The following is a 14,753-nucleotide window of genomic DNA, read 5'->3' as shown; positions in this document are numbered from 1 at the left end:
AAAATGGGGGACACCGATGAATGTCCATTCTGTATCTGTGTATTCAAAGTGGTTGGGGTAGATATATAGTTGCATTGTCTTAATGACTGGAATGATTTGTTCTAATGGTGTTTGTAAATAGGATCACAGGTCCGCATCTTGTACAGCAATTAACCACTAAGAAGAATATATGCAGTGTATTATTTGTTGAAACTGTACTTCCGATTTGATTTGAAACTGTCTCATTGCTATATGTTTATCAATAAAACTGTAGGAAAAAAAATAAATATTGTAATTTATTTGTGTTGAGTTCACTTTGTTGTGAAAGGTGGTAGTGAACCCAACTCATTACATTTTACCACAGCTACAGAAGAAATGATCCCAAACTTTTAAAAAGCTCCAAAACAAACTGGGGATGTAATTATGTCCTTCTGGTGGGTGAGGAGTTTCCCAGAAGTTGGCTCTTTGCTGTTGAGAGTACTTTTCTCTCTAGTCACTGTGGGACCCAGCAGACTTCTCTGTTGACACCCACAGGCTAGGAACATTTTCTTCAAAAAGAACATAATTTTGCATTTGATTCTCCAGAAGGAAGGTTTTTAAAATAACAGAATTTTTTAAATTGCCATGTTTTTCAAGTTGGAGCTCAGCAGGTCAAGGTAGCTGAGATTCTGTCTGTGACACTGGTCATTGTTTGTGAGTGACAATGGGACATTTTATGCAATGACAGCTGGAGCTCACACAAAAGCAGCCCTTGAGGCTGGGAGGCAATGGGAAGGACATGTGGAAAAAGGAAGAAAGTGTTGGGCAGAGGAGGAGAAAGGAGGAGAAAGGGAGAGAAAGCGGGGGAAGGAGACCAAGGACTTCTTGTTCTCATTATGGTGTTATAACCCTGGGAGACTATTGTCCAGCAGATTGTGAATTTCAGAAGCACAGGAAATTTTAATCCACAATTTCTTTGACTATTGAAAAGCAGAAAAAATAATACTCACTCTTTGTAATGATGATTGCAGGTCATAGCACACTGAGAGACTGTAGAACACAGTTTGACACTTCTGTTTATTGCTCTATCAAGGCTTAGAACATAGGATTTTTCTGACTTTTCTTCAATCCCACTCCAATTTCCCCCAATCTGTGAATATACCACATGGTGTTGATGAGAATGTCTATTTCTTCCTCAATTATAAGTGATAATAGCAAAAGTTTTCATTGTGGGATAGCTTTAGAAGTTGTTTCCTAGGATGTTTTTCTATAGTTTCAGAAATGATAGAATGACATTGGAAGGATAATCATGAATCTTCCTTCACCTTTATCCCAGTACCCACATAATAAATCATGCCTGGCGTTGGAGCAAATCATTGTTCTTCAGTCAGTACCTATGACCTATCCTATGACCATGTAGTTAGGCATCTGAAGAAACTTTGTGACCCTCAGTTCAGCTATAAGTCATCTTAGTGATCTTAAGTAAGTTGCTTTATTGTCTCAAAGCCTTACTTGTCTAATTTGTCAGTTGCAGTTGGTGCTGCCCAATCTCATCTCACAAGAATCAGTGAAGGAAGGAATGTCCTTTAACATTGTGATGGTCTCTACATTTTCCTTTAGCTCCTTGTAGCTGAAGACATGGGAAGAGGTGAGAGACATGAATGTGGCAGAGAGTAACTCCATTCAAAAGCATTTTCTGAATGCACAACCACTGCTGATGGTTATACTCCTCTGATCACTATTGTTAAAGCTGACAGTACTTTGAAACGTTTAGTAAATTCTTAGCCAGGAATGAAAATCATTGTCAACAACCATGTATTCACCAGGAACTCTGCTACTGTTTAGATTGGCCTGATTGGACACAGACAAGCCAAATCTGCATTGGAAACAGAAAGGTACAGTACAAGCACATGTGAAGATGGGACAAAAGGAGAAAGATGGAAAGAGAGAGTGAGTGAGAGAGAGAGAGAGAGAGAGAGAGAGAGACAGAGACAGAGACAGAGACAGAGACATAAACAGAGAGATACAGAGCAGCAGAGAGACTGATAGAAAGACAGAGCTAAAGCTAGAGCTAGATAGAGACAGAGATAGAAATAGAGATAGAGATAGAGATGGAGATAGAGATAGAGATAGAGATAGAGATAGAGATAGAGAGAGATAGAGATACAGATACAGATACAGATACAGATACAGATAGAGATAGATAGAGACACAGATAGAGACAAAGAAAGAGATTAAGAGATTCTCCTGTCTGCCATCACAGCCATAGATTAAAGGTCTGAAAAAAGATGTCTCTAAGCACCTGAATGACCATTTTCAATACTTTACCTTATGATTCTCTCCTGTCTCTATGTGACTCAGGTTTTAGGACACTGGAGTTTTATTTTCTGTACTCAGTTTTGTATGGTACAAATAACTTACACTACTGCTATAGTATCCTTTCCTCTAATAGTTTGGATAAATATAGTTTAATGTAATGGAAAAGGCAGTACATTTTTGGTGGCCTATACGTGTTTTCCATAAAAGTAGGACTTAAAGGATCTTTTTGTAATATTGATGTGTTGTGCATTGGCTGGAAAATAGGAGTTGCTGTATAGAAAATGCAGGTATTCTTTAGCTCACCAACAAAATCTAGTAAAACACTTTATTTTTTGTGAGTACCACTCCTATTCTTAAGATGCCTTAGTACAATGATTTTAGGTGAATCTTGAAGAATATGACAGAGATTTCAAGACCATTTGGGTCTGCACATAGCATAGTTGCTTTTAAGCAGCATTTCATAATCATGCTTTGGTTTGTTCTCTGCTTCTGTCTGTTTCTCTTACATTTCAAGTTATTCCTTGTGGCCTAATAGAAACAGTAATAGTGTGAATCAGGAGAACTCATTCTTCCATATTTAAATCACTTAATTTACTTAAGCCTGTATTACTTATCTCCCAAAAGAGGTTCTTAAGCTGAATATTCTCTAATGCCTCTGTCTCATCTTTAATTTCCTAGAAATTTATAACTTGGAAGAAAAAATAGCATAAAGGAGTCAAATGTAGGAGGATCTACATTGGAATGATAGTGTGTCACTTGAAATCTGTGCCAATTCAAAACCATGTTTTTGTACTAGAAGTTGAATTCAGGACCTACGGCTTGCCAGACAGGTACTTGTGCCATTGAGCTATATCCCTATCCTATATGGTTAAATCATGACAACCCAGTGTCATCCTACTCATACTTGTAGAATTCTGATGCCACTTGTTCATGTTCACTTAAGTACTAGGCAGAATGATAGAACAGTTCTTTCTGCCTTTAAGCTTCTATTGCTGTTATGCTTTTAAAGAAAATATGATGTGAACTATGTAAATAAAAAAGTGTGGGGAATTTGTTGAAAGAAAAACACAAGGAAAGAGACAGAATCCACAATGGTGCAAGTTGGATCTCACAGGTCAATATACAGCATCTCTCTCTCATCATTCTACATAAAGGATGTTTGAGCTTGACATGGCAGGACACATTCTGCTTTAATCTTCAGGAGATAGACACATATGCTTCTACTACTTTAGGTCTTACATAAGGTAAAGTAAGCGATTAAATCACAGTATCAATATAGTTTTAAATTATAGGGAGTGAAATATAATATAAGTAAAATATAAACAAGTATGAGACAAATGGTGCAAGGGAGTGGGACTTAAAGAGAGGCTTATATTGGGCATCAGCTTTTCAGGGGACTTGCATACTCTTGCTGATATTACCTAGAGACTTTGTGGTAACCTGGGACTCGGAATGGATCCATCATTTCAAATGAAAGGAATCCAACAAACTTACATTGCTCATTGCCAGGCAGCCTTAAGCATGATGCAGGGCATGTTGTGGCTTGTCCTCTTCAGATCTCCTGCAGTAGCTTCTTTCATGACATGAGTTCATGTTGCTGTCTTCTTCCCAAGATTTCTTTGATACAAATTGCCTAAAATATGTAATCCCCAATGTATAGTTTTGGTGTTTACATTCATATATTATATCTAAGAATTATCTTACTGGTAAATACAGGGTGTGTGTGTGTGTGTGTGTGTGTGTGTGTGTGTGTGTGTGCTCCTTGTCTCCATAATCACTACAGAATAGAACCATTAATCCTCAGTGAATTCTTGCAAGCTTTGTCAACAAAAACTTCATGAATGTAAGTAATAATGTCTGACAAGATGGCTGAGAGACTTCCGAGCAAATATTGCTTGGAAATTTGGAAATTTGGAATCCACTTATCATGTGGATTAATAAAGAATAAAGAATAAATAAAGAATCATTTCCTTAATTTTGCTGTCTTTTGGTCAGTCTTATTCAAGATTCAGCTTCCTGCTTTCTTGTCCAAAGGTTCAACAAAGAAACAGAATTAACTGCACTCTAGAGTAAGCCGGGAATGTTAAGTTTCATAGTTAGGGTTCTTTTATAACAGCTGACTTAGCACTTTCTCAAGATCTTTACCTAAATCCTCATCCACATTTCACCTTACAATGATGTTGGAAATTACTGAATGAGGTCTGGGAGCACCTTAAAATCTTAAATTATCTCAGTCTGAGTTTTCATCAATTGCCTGCTATAATATTATGCTGTGCTTTTTTAAAATAACTTTATTGAGAAACAAATAGCAATCAATGGGAGCACCATTGATTTCTTGTTTATTTCTACCCTGTGTTTCCCAGAAGAAGTTCCATGGAATCCATGAGATTTTTTGAAATTTGTGTTTAAATAAGTTTGGAAAATGCCGTGTCCTCCATCTATTTCTCATCAAACACTGTTACATATTGAGGACATGTAAAAATTTTGGCAAAGTTGGCTTAGCTTTGATTAATTCAGAGTTTCCTAAAGTTGATTTGAATAAGGGAACTATTTTAGAGGGACACATTTTGAAAATCAAAGCCATTTACAAAAGATTACAATTTATCTAAGCATCTCTGTTCTGAAGAAGCATTTAGAAGAAAATATCAAAGAATAATTCTGGACAGTTTTGAATTTTGGATAATTTTATAGAACAGGAAGGGTACAGGAGACAATGGTAAAAGATAATGGTGAAAATTCAATTGAATTTACAGATGACCCTAAAAAAGAAGTGCTTTCAAATGTCAATTCACAGTCATTCTTCTAAAGAAGAACAAAATATTTTTTTAGCTTTTAAAAAATCAACAATTTACCAGCCAATTAAGAAGCATTTGAAAGATAACATGTTCAGCCTGTTCTGGGTGCCCTGTGTGCTGTCTGTTCCCATTTATATTTCAAGACCTTGCCTCACCCCTTCTATGTTCTGCTCTTGATTTCAAGTGTCTGATTGTGTATCTGTACTCTTCATGATGCTCTGGTTTTTGGGTGGGTTTGCCCAATTGGAAGAAACTGTAAGAGACCAAAATGTTGATCTCAGTTAATTATTCCCTTAATCTTCCTCTGAAGACCTATTAAGCCTAGTTGTTTATCCTTATTGGAGGTCGGTCCTCCTCTGCACAGATCTCTTCACATCCATTTCTGTGTCCAAGTTCTGATCAGCGTACCTTCCTCTTGGTGCCCCTACTAGGCCTCTAAGTGAGAAGGACATTCTACTGTGACCTGATTCTAATGTGCTAACTCATGAATAAAATCATTAAATCCTGATCTAATTTGATAAAATTCTCTGTATGAAAATCTTAAATTATCTCAGTCTGAGTTTTCATCACTTGCCTGCCATAATATTATGCTGTGCTTTTTAAATATTTTGATTGAGAAACAAATAGCAATGAGACAGTTTCAAAACCAATTAGTAGGACAGTTTCAATAATTAATACATTGCATACTGTTATCTTCTTAGTGATTATTCATAGTACAAGATGCAGACATGATATCCTATCCACAAACATCATTAGTACAAATCTTTCTATTGATTGAATTAAGAGAAAGTAGCTGTATATCTATCCTAACTATTTTGAATATACAGATACAAAATGATCCTTCATTTGTATCCCCTTTTTTGTTTAGTTTAGTCAGAGATGGGTATTTCATTGTCATTTAAATATTATAGGTATGTGAATTCAGCAAAATATTCCACTATAGTCCATAATAATAGTGGTTTATCCAAAGAACTGGCAATGTCAGTATGCTCTAGAAATTAAAATAAACAAAAATGTAAAAAACATCGTCCCTACCTTCAGGAAGCCTACAGCATTGCTGAAGGTCATGCCATAAAGTTATCACAGGAGGAGTACCTATTAGCACACAAAACATCCACTGGAGAAGGATAAAAATTCTATAGAGCAGCCACCTTTTCTCCCATTTATATTTCAATTTTTAGCCACTTAAAAAGTCATAACATACTCACTACAGTAAAATATTTAAACTATGTAATTTAATGAATTCTGACATATGCATATCCATGATACCAATCAACAAGATAATGAGCAATGTGTTAATTATTGAAACTGTCCTAACAATTTTGAAACTGTCTCATTGCTATTTGTTTATCACTAAAATTATGGGAAAAAACAAGATAATGAATTTATCACCACTAACACTTTTCTTGTGCCTTTTTGCAATTTCTCTCACAAGCTAAGTACTACTCCTGAAAAAACCTAGCTCCTATCATTGATCTACATTTGATTATTTTTCTTTTTTATAATTATTTTAAATTAATTTATTGAGAAAAGATAGCAATGAGACAGCTTCAAAACCGATTAATAGGACAGTTTTCATAATTAATACATTGCATATTGTTATCTTCTTAGTGGTTATTCATAGTATAAGATGTAGACATGATATCCTGTCCAAATACTAATATCACAAATCTTTCTTCTCATTGAATTAAGACAAAGTAGCTGTATATCTATCCTATTTTGTATATACAGGTGTTGTACAGTACTGATAAGCTTCCATTCCAGAGGGTTAAAAACCTAAGTACGCAGACCAAAAATTAGAGAAAATGAAGGGCTGCAAGTACAGCCAACATTTTGGCCCTAGCCTTTCAAGGTCAGTGAAGTCTCAGGACGTAGGAGAACTTATACTGTAACATCATGTAACTCAGTTGTGTCCCAAATTTTCGATTCAAGGAGATTATGGGGCCACAGGACAATGTGATCAATGATGTAGAGAGTGCCTAAGGACAGTCACATGGAGAGAAAACATTTTCTCAGGCTTTCACAGAGAACAAATTGGTCAAGCAATATCCATGACTCATCCATGGCTGACACTGAAAAAGGATCTAAAAACTGCGGTACAGGGTAACAGGACAAATCCTGAGGGGACTTTACTAATGTTATCAGATACAAAAGATATACTTCTTGTTATATAGGGCTTGCTCATCTTGGTCTTAACACTCCAGAAGAAAAATATGAAAACGAGGTGTAAAAAGTAAAACCATAATTATATGCTGAGTTGCGAAAGGCTCAAGTCAACACATTCTGACATTGCCAATCCTACTGATCACCCACTACTATTATGGACTACTGGACTATCTTGGATTATTTTGCTGAATTCGTGCACCTACAATATTTAAATGGCAATGGAACACCCATCTCTTAAAAAAAACTAAACTAAAAAGGGGATACAAATGAAAGAGCAATTTGAATTTGTATGTACATTTCATTTTCTAAAATTTTATATCTTGGTCAAGATCAAAATATATGGTGAGTGTTTAATTTAAAAAAAATTCCATCACATTAGGGGCTGGAGATTTGACTCAATGGTAGAATGCTTGCCTAGAAAGCTGGAAGTCCTGGGTTCGGTCCTCAGCACCAAAAACAAAAAATATACCTCCCCTCAAAAAATCATCATAGTAAAAGACAATTAACATAAATGCCAACAAAAATACTAACCCCCACATTCAACACAGTTATCTATCTTGCCAATCTCTGAAGCAGTTTTCAAAGTTCTCTTTGTATGTTTATAAGGTGTGCCAAAAATATGGTGAATACTGTTGCTGTCATCCAAGGGAAAGGTAGGTAATGATTCAGGATATTCAGACACCCATAATAGCACAACTGAAGTTATTCACAAAGAAGGACTTCCAGAACTGCTTCAGAAAGTGGTAAAAGCAATGCAATAAATGTATTCAAAGTGTGCGGGATTAATGTGATATGTCATTTACTGGAATGAGTTTTTGTTTTTTGGTTTTTTTTTTTTTTGTATTTTTATGGAAGGGTCTACATGATGTTCAGGGTCTCACTACTAGATTGGATTCATAGTGATCTGCCTATTAACAGCCTCCCAAGAGCTGGGATTACAGGTGCACGCCACCATACCCAGTCTCAATTGCTGTCTCAGCTTGACACGGGGGCCGGGCAGCACTTCAGTCCCGGGGATCAAACTCCAGCCCCTGTGCCTGCTTGCAGGCACTTTAATCAACTGAGTTATTTGGCCGGCCCTGGAATGAGTTTTTAGAAAAATTTAAACATTCATCATACATGTCAATCAAATCTTATAAATGGAATCATAAATGATTATGGACTTATGTTTTCCTGATTTTTTCACTCAGTGTAGTTAGTTCCCTCTTTATTTCGGTGCAGCATTCCACTATATGGATATATCACTGTTTGTTTATGCATTACACCTGTTGCTAGATATTACAGTTGATTCGCATTTTCAGCAATCTCAGTTACTTTTACCGCATTGCAGGGACAAAATACCTGACACCCAAGCAGGAAGAGTGACAGCAGTAGAAGAGCCAAGCCTCTCTCCCTTCCTTATATTGCATCTAAGCTATCTGTGGGTGTAGTGCTCACACCCATAATCCCAGCAGCACTCACTCATAATCCCAGAATTGGATCATCAATTAATCATAAATTCTAGAAGCCATGCCATGACTCTCTGAGGCTTTTGGAGACAATTGGACACACAGCATAACACCATTTTACATGCTTTATTTTCTGTATATGTCCTTGAATTGCGTGTTCAAATCTTTGTCCATTTTTAGATGGTATCTTTAAATTACTGAGCATCCAGAGCTTATTACCTATTCCAGATATAAATTAGTGTGTATGTGTTTGTGTGTGCGCATATATAGCATATGTATATATGACATCAATATATGATTTCTTCTTCTCAACATGTATCTTCGGGCCTGGGGAGATGGCTCCGTGGAATAAGTGCTTCCCTGGCAAGCGCAAGGACCTGAGTTCAATCCCAGGTTCCGCCAATGAAAAAAAATGCATCCTGCTTTCTAATTCACTTTAGTAGTGTTTTCATAAAAGCAAAATATTTTAATTTTGATGGCATTTAATGTATAATTGTCTTTCACTTACAGATCATACTTTTGATGATATATTTAAGAAATTTTTGCCTAATCCAAGCTTATAAAGCTGGCTCCTATATTATTGTTCTAGAAATTTTATAGTTTTAAGCTTATATTTAGATATATAATCTATGTGGAATTAATATTTTATATAATGCAAAATGTAGGTTGAAGCTCTTTTTTAAAAAAATTATATAGAGGAGCTGGAAAAATAGCTCAGCCATCTAAAGCATCTGCTTAAGCAAGCTTAGGCAAAGAACAAGGACCACGGTTCGATCCCCAGCACCACATGCCACACCAGTCCCACCCCCAGGGCAGGCTGAGCCAGCCACAAAAAAAAAATTACATTGGTATCTATCTGTTCCAGTTCCATTTGTTGAAAAATTGTCTTTTTCCACTCAGTTACAAGGATTTACACTTTTAAAAACAATAGGTTGACCAGATATCTGTGGGTCTATTTCTGATCTTTCTTTCTACATGTTTTAACAAATACCAGACTGTATTGGTTAATATTGATTTATAATAGGTATTGCCATAAAATAATATAAATCCTCCAAATTTTGTTCTTTCTTAAACATGTTTTGGCTATTTTAGGTTTTTTGGGCCTCTTCGTATATATTTTTAAAATAAATTTGTTATTTTGTACAAAAGTCTTAAATGGTTTCATCAAGCACTTTGAATTCAGAGTTTAAAGAATTGACATATTTGCAAAACTTAGTCTTTAATTCAATAAATGCAGTATATCTGTCTATTGTAATCTTCTTTGATTTCTTTTAGGAACCTTTAGAAGTATTTTATATGTAGTTCCCAGATATCAGCATAGAGAGTTGGTCAAGGTGAAAATTCAATGCATTAATTACTATTTTCAAAAAAAACTGATGAAATTCTTAGTATAACCACCTCAGCCAACCTGTGTGTGTGTATAATACACACACACACACACACACACACATATATATATATATATATATATATATATATATATATATTTGCATGTATTTGCCCATACCTTTTTTTCCTTTTTTTCTTTCTCTCCTCTTTGTTGTTTAATGCATAAATTCTGTTCTTTCCATTGTCGAGTATCTGTTAATACCTTTAAGTTATATTTCTTTTTTCAAGTTCTTACAGAAGAGAGACAATATGATATTTACACATGTGGGTCTGGTTTATTTCACTTATGTGTATAGCCTCTAGTTGCATCCACTTACTTATGAAGGCTTTGAGTTTGTCTTACTCTATTTCTGAGTAATACTCCATTGTATAGAAATACCACAACTTTTTCATCAGTTCCTCAAGTTATGGGCATTTTGGTTGCTTCCAAGATTTGGATATGAAAAGTTATGCTGCTATAAACAAGGGGCACATATATCACTATGGTACGATGCTTTCAGTTCTTTTGGGAAAATCCCCAAAAGGGAAACAGCTGTGTTGAGTGGGTTTTCCAGTCCTAGTTTATTGAAGAATATCACACTGATCTCCATAATGATTGAACCACTCTACATTCTCAAAAGCAGTACAGAAGGGTTCCTTTATTCCGCAACCTCTCCAACATTTGTTGCTGGATGATTTCTTCATGATACCCAATCTTTCTTGGGTGAGTTGGTATCTCAATGTTGTATTAATTTGCATTTCTTGAATGAACAGTGATGTGGAACGTTTTTTCATGTATTTATTTACCTCTTGTATTTCTTCAACCTGAGAAGTGTGTATTCATCTTAAATGCCCAGTTTTGGATTAGTCTTTAAATAACCTCCTATGCTACCTAATTTGTTTATTAATTCTAGTAGCTTCTTTGTGGAGTTTTTCAGTCTTCCAGGTAGATTATCATGTCATTTGCAGATAATGATTGTTTAGCTTCTTCTTTACCTATTGATATTTCTTTTATTTCTCTCTCTATTCTAGTAGATCTAGCTATTGATTCCAGAACTATACTGAATAGGAGTGGTATTAGAGGACATCCTTGTATTGTACCAAATTTGAGAAGAAGCAACTACATTGAGGATAGTGATGTGTGATACAAAAGCCATGCTGGAATACCTGTCATCTTGGTCTTCTAAATGTGTATGGTTTCTAATGTCATATCAATTGCTACTGTACTCTATTGAAAATTATTTTTAAAGAAAGACAGTAAAAGAAAAAAAGAGTGACAAGAACAAAATTTAAGATGTCTTGAAAGCAGTAGTAATATTCAATCGTTTGTCTGTCCAGTCTTACATAATTCTATCTGTTAATCTGAGCAAAAGATTTGATGATACAAATAGATAGTATATCAGCCATTGTTAATCAGCTAGTCTTTTTTGAAAATTTGTGCCATATGTATTATAGTATGTTACCTTGTTTCTGATTTTTGTCCTTGCTTTTGTTTTTACTTTTCAAAACAAAGAAAATTCTAATAAAAAAGAAGTTTTTATGTGTATTTAATACCTGCCCTACAGGGTCTTACTACACAGATCAAACTCATAGTGAACCTCCTGGTTTCAGACTCCCCAGTCCTGGGATTACAGGTGCATGCCACCATGCACAGTCTCAGAGCTCCCTGGGAATGGGATCAGCTTGGCATGTGGTGCTGGAGATCAAAACCAGTCCCAGTGCTTGCCTAAGCAGGCACTTTAGTCTGCTGAGTTGTCTGATCATCCCCCCCAAAAGTTTTTATGTGTAAATTTTCATATATTTTATGAGATTTTCCCACTGAGTATTTAGTATCTTTATGCTATTATAAATGGTATTTTCATTTCAATATTTAGTTGCATCTAGTGCTAAAATTAAAAGTACTACTTAATTTTATGTGTTGACTGTTTTCTCCAGAACACTCCCAAGTCCACTTATTCAGTAGAGTTTTGGGTAGATTTCCTTGCATTTTCTACATAAAGTTTGTTAAAAATAAAAGATAATTTTAACTATTTCTTATTAATCTGGATGCTCCTATTTCTTTGTCTTAATTTACTAAACTCTGGGTATAACTTATATTACACACTTGACTAGAAGTGATGTGAATGGATAGCCCTGTCTTTTTCCTGACTCTAGAGAAAAGGCACTCAGTCTTTCACTATTACACATAATATTCATTGTAGGTGTTTTGCCAATGACTTTCATCAGGCTGAGAAAATTTTTCTTGTGTTCTAGCTTTCTAAGAGTTATTTTGAAAATCAGGAGTAACTGTAAGTCATATTTTCTCTAGACTTATTCAGATGATTTATTTTGAAATTTTCACTTATTAATGTATGATGAATTCTCTGGTTTTAAAAAAATTGTTAAGCCAATTTCTTGTTTCTTTCAAAAAATACTTTGTCATTATGTTTTCTATATTTTCTTGGAATTAGTTTGTTGAATTTTTATTTAAAATTTTGTATCTATGTGCATGAGGAATAACATTTTTTAGTTTATTTGTAATGTTCACCTAGCTTTGTATCAAGACATTTGTGATCTCTTAGGAAGAGCTGGGAAATATTTCATTGTTTTCACCTCTTTGGAATTGTTTGTGTAAAAATTAGAATGTCTTCCTGGCAATATTCGGTGGTATTCACCAGTGAAATTTTCTGGGACTTAAGTTTCACATATGTGAAGGATTTTAACTCAAAATTTAGCCTTTTGTTTTTACTTTTCAAAACAAAGAAATTCTAATAAAAAAGAAGTTTTTACGTGTATTTAATACCTGCCCTACAGGGTCTTACTACACAGATCAAACTCATAGTGATCATCCTGGTTTCAGCCTCCTCAGTCCTGGGTTTACAGGTGCATGCCACCATTTACTTTAAAAATGCAATTTACTTTAAATGTCTTTGCAAAAAGTTCATTTTCCTTGGAAATGTGGTATTATAAGTTGAAGTAAATTCAGAAATTTTAAATCTTTAAATATTTATTGCTTACTCCTTTCTACTTTGAGAACACCTACAATGAATATTATGTGTAATAGTGAAAGACTGAGTGCCTTTTCTCTAGAGTCAGGAAAAAGACAGGGCTATCCATTCACATCACTTCTAGTCAAGTATGTAATATAAGTTATAGCCAGAGTTTAGTAAATTAAGACAAAGAAATAGGAGCATCCAGATTAATAAGAAATAGTTAAAATTATCTTTTATTTTTAACAAACTTTATGTAGAAAATGCAAGTAAAAAAAGGGAAATTATCAGTATATCTTCTGAAAGGAGCTTTCATACTTTGTGTATTTCAAAAGAAATTTAAGCCAGATGTGCAGACATGTCTTGTAATCCCAGGACTTGGAAAGTTAAGACAAGAAAATGGCTATGAGTTTGTGGTCAGTTTAAAATGTCTATTAAGACCCTATTGCAAACAACATCAAATGAAATCTAAAACTCTCTACTTTCAATTATTCAATTTCAAGATGCTGAATATAAAACTGTGAAACTATTTATAAATTCCCATATTAGCCTTTTATTATCTACAGAATCTCTACTTATGTTCAATTTCTCATTCAAGATATTTGAAAGTCATATGTTCGTTTTCCCCCAACAATGATGGGTAGATTTTTAAATTAATTTTATTTTAGTTTAATAACTTTATTTTATTTTGAAAGATAAAAACAAAAGCAAAAGCAATAGCAGAGAGAAAGATAGAAACACTGTAACATGTAACAATACATATATTATAGATTTTCTTTTATTACTTTTCTTTTTTATTATTTTACTTTTAATAGATTGCAAATTGAAATAAATTATTTACAAACATAAATGAATATAACAATAAAAACTGTCCAAAATAAAAATGAAGAAAGAATTTACAAATCAGTCATAATAGTTCACTGTTTCAAAACCAAGAAACTTACATTCATATAATTAGAATTCTCAAAGTAGAAAGGAGTAAGCAATAGATATTTAAAGATTTAAAATTTCTGAATTTACTTCAACTTATAATACCACATTTCCAAGGAAAATGAACTTTTTGCAAATACATTTAAAGTAAATCATACCAAGATACACAAAAATGAAATTGTCCAAAACCTTTTGTGAAGAAAAAAATCATTAAAGCATATACATAAAAATATTAGCTATGGAAGAACAAAATTAAATAGCATCTTATTCCACATTAGAAAGAAATAAAAAGGACCAAGTGTTTAAGAAACTAGATTAATTAAAGGACTGAAAGAAAAGATCTGTCCTCTTTGAATTTTATTCTTAGCAAACATACCTTTGAAAACTAAAAGTAAGATATTCTATTAATACAAACTTGAAATATTTTAAAACCTACAGAAGTAGCATATAGAAAATAACAAAGAGCATAATTCAAAGGGCAAGAGAAACTGCAGAATGCTCCTGGATGAACAATAAAGAGCTCTCAATATGATAGTCATGTGGGACTATATAAAAATATATTAGATGAACCCTTATTTAAAGGTCATTGCAGATTTCTATGAAACAGTACCAATCTTATGTTGGGTTATACACGCAATTTTTTTTCCATATATGTGTGTGTATGTGTGTATAAAAGACAGGGAAGAAGTAATATAAAGTCAACAGAAAATGGAAATACACTTTTCAAAGTTTCTAATACTAGGAGAAGATATCATTCAATATCTTTTAAATAAATTGTAAGTCAAAGATACAGTATAAAT

Source organism: Octodon degus, unplaced genomic scaffold, assembly GCF_000260255.1.
Source record: "Octodon degus isolate 3935 unplaced genomic scaffold, OctDeg1.0 scaffold00389, whole genome shotgun sequence".
In the NCBI taxonomy this organism is placed as follows: Eukaryota; Metazoa; Chordata; class Mammalia; order Rodentia; family Octodontidae; genus Octodon; species Octodon degus.
Note: the sequence above shows the minus strand (reverse complement) of the source record.